The sequence below is a fragment of the Macaca thibetana genome, chromosome 6 (assembly GCF_024542745.1).
Source record: "Macaca thibetana thibetana isolate TM-01 chromosome 6, ASM2454274v1, whole genome shotgun sequence".
Lineage (NCBI taxonomy): Eukaryota > Metazoa > Chordata > Mammalia > Primates > Cercopithecidae > Macaca > Macaca thibetana.
In genome coordinates this window covers 81,238,245-81,246,317 of record NC_065583.1, presented here as the reverse complement: position 1 = coordinate 81,246,317, position 8,073 = coordinate 81,238,245, and the positions used below count along the sequence as shown (strand labels likewise).

The 8,073-nt window shown below is 29.4% G+C and overlaps 1 long non-coding RNA gene across 1 annotated transcript; it reads right to left on the bottom strand.

The window, feature by feature from the left end:
- Positions 1–231: 231 nt before the first annotated feature.
- Positions 232–7,830, bottom strand: LOC126957036 (uncharacterized). Its single transcript, XR_007726630.1, has 3 exons — positions 7,698–7,830; positions 4,459–4,548; positions 232–380 (listed from the first exon to the last, which is right to left on the bottom strand). It is a non-coding gene; the product is annotated as an uncharacterized LOC126957036 (long non-coding RNA).
- Between the last annotated feature and the right edge of the window lie 243 nt (positions 7,831–8,073).

Here is an 8,073-nt window from a genome sequence, read left to right as displayed (position 1 = left end):
GGAACTGTACTTCCAGATCCAGTAAGTCCAAAGGGCAACAAATAACATGAAACCAAAGTATCTACATAGAGAAATACTATAACCAAATTGTCAAAACTCAAAGACAAACAACTTTTAAAGCAGTCAAAGTGGCTCATCATGTAAAAGAGGACCTTGCATAAGACAAACAGACTTTTCAGCAGGAACTATGTAGGGTGGAAGGAGTGAGATAATATATTTAAGTGCTAAAAAGAAACAGTTACAGGCACACATGCGCATACACACACAAAAATGCACACACAAACTTGCCAAGAATAAAATATCTGACAAACCTGCTTATCAAAAATTGAGGCATAAATACTTCTCCCGAAAATCAAAAGCTGAGTTTATCATCCATAGATCTGTTTTAAAAGAAATGTTAAAGAGAGTTCAAGTTAAAATGTAAAACAGCAACAGGATAAGAAAAAGCATAAAACTCAATGTTGAAGAAAAAATATACAGACAAAAAATACTATATTAGTGTAATGGCAGTGGGTAAATCACTTTAAATTATAGTATAAAAGTTAAAAAAAATGGTCTTTAAATATCCATGATACATTTTTAAGAGATGTAATTTGTGGGCATACACACATGCATGAACTCACATGTATTTTACAAATTATCATATTTCTCAAATTTTTTGAAAATAAAAGACTATGCACTTTTATTTACTAGTAAATTATAAACCTCCAGCAAGTATAAAAAATATCAAAAGCAAGCAACAGCCAGACACAGTGGCTCACACCTGTAATCTGCTTCCCCCCTCCAAAAAAGTTAAAAAACAAAAGCTTAAAAAATAACTGTATTATATTAAAAGGCACACAACGTGAATAGATGCAAATTTTGACAACAATAAATAAAGTGTGGCGGGGAGGAAGAAAAAGTGAAGAGATTTGCATATACTTGAACTTAACTTGTTTTCAGCTTAAAATGAACTCTTAAATATAAGATGTATTGTATAATTCCCATGGTAATCACAAAAAATACCAATAGAAACTACATGAATTAAGAAACAAAAAGAAGCAAAGCATATCAATTCACAAAATTAACAAAACACAAAAGAAGGTAGCAAGATTGGAGAAAAGTACAAAGTAACTGCATGTATACCATAGGATGCTTACATTGGAAAGGAGAGTCTCAAATCACAAAATCTAAGCTACTCAATAAGCTAGAAGAAAAGCAACAACAAATACAAAGTAAGCTGAAGGCATAATAAGAGTAGAAATCACTAAAATTGCAAAGACTAAGGTATCAGAAAAAAATCAATGAAAAAGGAAATATCCCTATAGATGCTACACACAACAGAGTAATAAGGTAATACTACAAGTAGTTACCCACTTTTGACAACTTAGATGTAAAAGACTCATTCCCACAAAAGCACAAACTACTATAATTCATCCAATTTAAAATAGATAATTTGAATAGCACTATAACTATTAAAGAAATTAAGTTTTTAATTTAAACAAACAGAAAAAAAAAATCCACACCTAGATGGATTCACTGGGAAATTCCGGCAAACATTTAAAGAATAATGAACAATAATTCTACACAATCACTTCCAAAAGTAAAGGAAGAAGAAACACTTGCTTAGTCATTTTATAAAGCCAGTATTATTTTATACACAAAAAAGTGAAAGACAGTAGGCACAAAGGACAGCACAGATAATATGCTTGATGAAACTAGATGTAAAAAATAGTAAACAAACCAAATATTAGTGAATAGAATTGATAAATATATTAAAAGTCTGCATCATGTCCAAGTGGTATTTATTCCAGGTATATAAAACTAGTGCAATTTTCAAAAATTAATCAAGTTCATTGGATCAACAGGCTAAAAAAGAAAAGCTATGCAGTAATATCAATTGATATAGACAAAGTATTTGGACAAAACCAAGATCTATTCATTTTGTCACGTTTAATATGCTATTCATTTGATTATAAAGGGGTGTAGATTTTGTTAAAGGAAGCATAATTAAAGCTAGATAGGAGAAATCAGTTCTCTTGTTCTATACCACAGTAGAATGACCATTCTTAATAATAACATATAGTTTCAAATGGCTAGACGGAGGATATTGAACATTCTCCAGATAACAGATAAATGTTTGAGATAATGGATATGTTAATTACCCTTATCTGAGCATTATTCATTATATGTATCAAAACATTACTATGAACCCCATGAATACGTACCATTTTTATGAATCAATTAAAAATAATAATACTTAAAATAACTCAGAAAAATATAAACATAGAATAATGTTCTGAAGTTGATAAAGAATATTTGACAAAATCATAGTAATGTCATAACTGGGAAAAACAGAAATGTTTCCACTTATGATCAGGAAGGAAGCAAGGGTACCCACAATCAACACTGCCGTTAAAGTTAATTTTGTAAGTTTTAACAAGCACAATAAGGCAATAAAATTAAATAAAAGGCATACAGGTTTGAACAATGAAAAAAATAGTCTCCCTATTTGCAGATGTTATAATGATCTATAGAGAAAACATCAAGGAATCTATAAACAAAATCTTAAAACTAATAAGTGAATTAAGCAAGTTGTCAGTATACAAGATAAATATACAAAAATCTATTCTAAATTCTGGAAATACAGACCTGGAACCAGAAACCGAAGCAATGCCATTTATGCTATCTCAAACAATTTTAAATACTTTTGCATAAATTTAACAAAACATTTACAAGACTTAAACACTGAATACTATAAAATACAAATGAAACCAGAGTTAAATAAATTTAGAGCAATGCCATTTAAATGGACTGGAAGTCTCTGCGTAGTAAAGATGTCTATTCCCCTCAAATTGATATACAAATGTAATGTAATTGCTATCCAAGATTTTTTTTTTGTATCTATAGGCAAATTATTTTAAAATTTATATAAAAATATAAGGGAACTATAGTAGCAAAACAATTTTGAAAAAAAAAAAGAATAATTCAGGAGGATTATTCTACTCAATTTCAAGAGTTATATAGGTAAAATAATCAAGAGTGTAATATTCATAGAATGACAGACACATAAATCAGTGGAACAGAATAGAGAATTCAGAAACAGTCTCACGTAAGTATGTCATGATTTTTGACAAATGTGCAAAAGCAATTCAATAAAGATGTCTTTTTTCAACAATTGGCACAGGAGCAACTAACTATCCATAGGAAAAAAAGAATGTACCACAAAATGTATCTCAAGTTTAAATGTATAATATAAAACTGTAAAACTGCTAGAAGATATCATAGGAGAAAATTTCTGAATCTAAGACTTTGTGAAAATGTCTCAGATTCTTTGCAAAGAAATGATCCAGAAAACAAAAAAAAAATCAATAATTTGATTTAATCAAATTGAAAAAAAAAAAAAAACTTTTTTTTTTTTTTTTTTTTTTTTCTGGGAAAGATCCTTTTAGGAGATGAAAAGACAAACTACAGACTTGGAGAAAATACTAAACCTGACAAAAGACTCATATCACTAACATAAAAATAATTTTAGATCTTTATTTTTAATATCTCTTTAACAGTTTACTGTATTATAATTCCTTGTTTAAAAGTAATGAGAAACTGCACAACTAATTAGCCCATGCCCAACATAAATGTATTGTTTTTATGAGTGCAATGGGGAAGTGAACTTCAGAAAGAACTGAAGTCCAGAAAATGGATATTTTGTCTCTTGTTATTAGAAAGTAGTCAAAAGAACCATTTATTAAACTAAATGTTAAAAATGTTTTATGACTAGCCTTTGGACCTGCTGTAGCTCAATATCCCTGGAAAGTTGCCCTGTATAAAGGATCAAACACATTTACTTTTCATTCTAATAAAACCTAGACTAATAGACTGTCTTATACCATTTACTTTTCTCCAAGCTACTCTCAAGCCTTTGAAACAATGACTTGGCTGCATATTCTATGACTTCTTTGGATTAGGAATCTAGCTGTCTTCCATCATATGAAGTTTTAGAAGAAGAAGAGACAATTAATAGTCAGAGCCCAGATCTTTGGTAGCTTAGGGCTACAGTGTGAAAAAGGATTGATTGCAAAGAGTGATGAAGAAACTTTGGATGACTAAACACTTCTATATCTTAATTGCAGTGGTGTTTAAATAGGGGTATGCACGTGTCAGCCTTTATCAAGTGTAAAAGACTAATGACCTATTAAGTTTGGGGCTTTCATTGTAATTTTGAAGATCCCCTTTTCTCTCCTTCAATACTGAAAAACATTCACTTGCATCATTTCTTTCAATCTTGGGTAATTAATCATCAATGGACAGTCACCTACATGTTAAGCATTTGGTACAAACTCATCTAGGCTTCTTCCTGTGTTCCCGTTTCATCTCTAGGGAAAATATCTGAGGCTAAGTCATCCTCATATAAGCCACACTCTTGACCATAGGAAACACACACCATTTAGTCCAACAAATTCTGAAAGTGAACAGACTTACCTTTTATTTTCTTATCAGACTATGAGTATCTAAAAGCAACCTCTGGCCTTTCAATTTTTCAAGTGTGAATCAGAAGTGATCCTACTGTACCTTTCAAACAAAAGAGGATGAACTCTTTAAGTCACACTGAAATTTTTTTTCTCAAATTACTTGAAGGATTCTCCCACCATTTCTGCATATTTAACAATAAACTTTAAAGAAATTCTTTTTCTAATATAGAATCTCTCTCTTGTTTAGATACAGATTATAAAACCAGTTCTTGTTCACCTCTTTTGCAAGTCTTGTATGTTTTAGCATTTCATTTTGGAATATGAGGTAATTTGACCTTCTTTCTTGCAGATTTAGACTACACTGATATAAAGATTCCTATTTTAATATTTCATTGTATTTTAACAAAAATGAAATATATAATAACAATTCAAATATTAAAAATTATACACCAAAAACGTCGTTATCTCATCCTATACCATTAAGTTTTCCTCCCCATATAAAACCACAATAAATAGTTCTTGTGTGAGAGATATATTATCTATAGATAGATATTAAATGGATATACTTGTGTATATCTACACACATACATACACAAGTATATCTATCTATACTTGTACAGCAAGCATATATATCTGGTGATATATATATGTGTGTGTATATATATGCACAAATATTATATATATGTATATATAGCCAAATATATATACTTGCTGCACAAGTATAGATGGATATAGTTGTATCTGTGTGTGTATATATACACATATTGCCAAATAAATATATACACACACATATATACACAAGTACACACATGAATAAAACATGTTATAGATTATTTTACAACTTACTTTCTTCAAATATATATTAAGCAATTTTTGTATTGGCATATAGTGAGTTATCTCGATATTTTTAGCTACACGGTATTTTCTTGTGTGACAAAAACCAATCCCCAACTGCAGGGTTTTTAATCTTTATTCAGCTTTTCGATATTGCAAACACTGTAGTAGTGAAGAACTCTTTACGTATTTTAGAGTCATACACAGGTTTATTTTACATGATAAAAACTACAACTAAAATTACTGGATCAAAGAGGATTGTGACTGGAGACTTTGACGGATATTGCCAAATTGCTCTCCAAACTTCAGACCAATTTATTTTCTAGAAAGGCTAATGGTATTTTTTCCTACACCCTTAGACAACTGTGTGATCAAACATATTGAAATTTGACAATGTGATAGGATAAAAGCAATACTTCATTCTCATTTTAATACAAATTGGTTTTTGTATATTTTATACTTAGTTGTTACTTTTTCCTTTTTTTGATTTGTTCAAATTCTGGTTATATTAAATCTACCAGTTATGTTGAAATATTTGTATTTTATACTTCATTTTATGTCATTTTATAGTAGATTTGCATTGTAGTAGTTTTTGTCATCTTTTCAAAAACTTCTTGTCATATTGTAGGAATTTCATCTTGCTTAGAGATAACATTGCCACTACAAAATATGTAAAGTGCTCTATTTTTCATTTTACAATAAAATATTGTTTACACATAAATATTTAATTTTCTAAATCTCTGTAATGTCATCTTAAGAAGTACTGAAACTGTCATAGGAAATATTCTTGTTCCATTCATTGCACACATACTTAAGGAATATTTGAGAGAAATTAACTTTGAAACAGCCTGCATTCATGAGTAAAAGTCTTCTTTGAGGTTGTAAACTTTTAAATCAATTCCTGTGTTTCTGGCTATTAGAAAAAATGTAATAATGATTGTATGTTGTGTTTCAGTAATATTTTGTATATTAAAATTAACTAAACGTGTTATATAAATTTGTCGTAATAACAACTACATTACAAATTAAAATCCAATGTAACCATGCTAATTTTTAATTTTTAAATTTTCAAATAATTGTAGAGTTAGAGGCAATTATAAGAAATAGCACAGAGAGATCACATTTATCCTTTACCCAGTTTCTCCTAGTGGCATCACCTTGAAAAACTGTGGTATAATATCACGAACAGGTACTATTGTTTTTTCACAGTATAAAAATTAGTATTTATAAAAGAAGCCAAAATTAGAATTCAAATCTACTAACAATCACTTAGGTCAGTCATCTTTATGTCACATCAAAATGCTTTGTGTGCGTTTTGGTCATGGGGATATCATTACGTTGTTATCCGATTTGTGTGTGATTGATATAGCTATGATATAAGAAAACATTAATTCTCACAAGTATAGTTTCACTTTTTTCCCCATTTAAACCATATGGTGACACAGGTGATAGAGAAACTTCTTCTCTGAAAAGGGTAAACATAGATATCATCAAGGCAATAAGTAAAAATTCACAGGGATTATTTTCAATATAGAGATGAAAACTATCTATTTGAAAGGTGTCAAATACAGTCAAAGCTCACTGACAGATTGCTACATACATTCAAATGTTTCTTATTGAATTTGACCTTTAACCTTCATGTAATCAGACATATCATAAATTAATTACATGTCCTCCAGGTGACAATAAAAACACATCATCGTGTACTTTATAGTCAACATTAGATATTAGTTTTTGTTCAGACACCATATTTTCATGTTAAAGAAACAGAATTATCAAATACCATGAAATATTTGTAAATTATTAGTATAATTATGTTAGAACAATGTTTGACACAAATTATTAAAGCTGAACATACACGTATCCCATAAGCCAGTAATTCTTCTCCTAGATGTATAACCATCAGAAATATATACATTTTTACAAAAAAGAAATACAAGATTTTTACCATTACTCATCCCAGACTGAATCCAACCCAAATATGTATTTATATACATATGTGTGCATACATATCATATGTATGTTATATATATCAAATGTATATAACATGTATATATCTCATATATATATATAAATTTCTTGCTCAAAATTATGTTTGTGAATATATATAAAGAGAGATCTTCAGTTATTCGCTGGTACTTCTGCCATTGTCCTGAGAAAAATGCATCTATATTAGATTATTGGTCCCAGTGAAATGGTGACAGACATATCATAAGAATTCCAAAATTAATAATTTTGAACAGGAGCACAATTACTTGATTTGACAGTGGAAGCAAATGTTTAATGTGCTAAAAGTCAAATGCAAGAAAAAGTGAGGCAGACATACAAAATACACATAGAGATCTCTCTCTATATTCTCTCCATATATATTCCCAAACATAATTTTGAGCAAAAACAGACATAAACATATCATACCGTAGGATTCTATTAAAATGAATATTGAAATCAGGTAAGTTCAATCTTTAGTATCGTCTGTCAAAATTCTGGAAGACAGTGCTCTTGAAGAGGTATCGGGGCCTTCTCTTCTGGGTTGCTCTTAATTTTCCATTTCTTGATCAGAAAAAAATTAAAATGGGAACCTTGTCACTTTGTGTCATTTTAAGTTAATGAAATTCATTAAACTGTATATTTATTATTTACGATTTTTTCTGTATCCAAATATATTTTAAAATGTTTTATACCGGCAATCAATAATCTTCAAATGGAAAAATAGCCAATTAGAAGATGAATGCTACAAGTCCCTATTTACAATAGGACAAACAAAACAAAATAAAGCAAAAACCAAGATTTA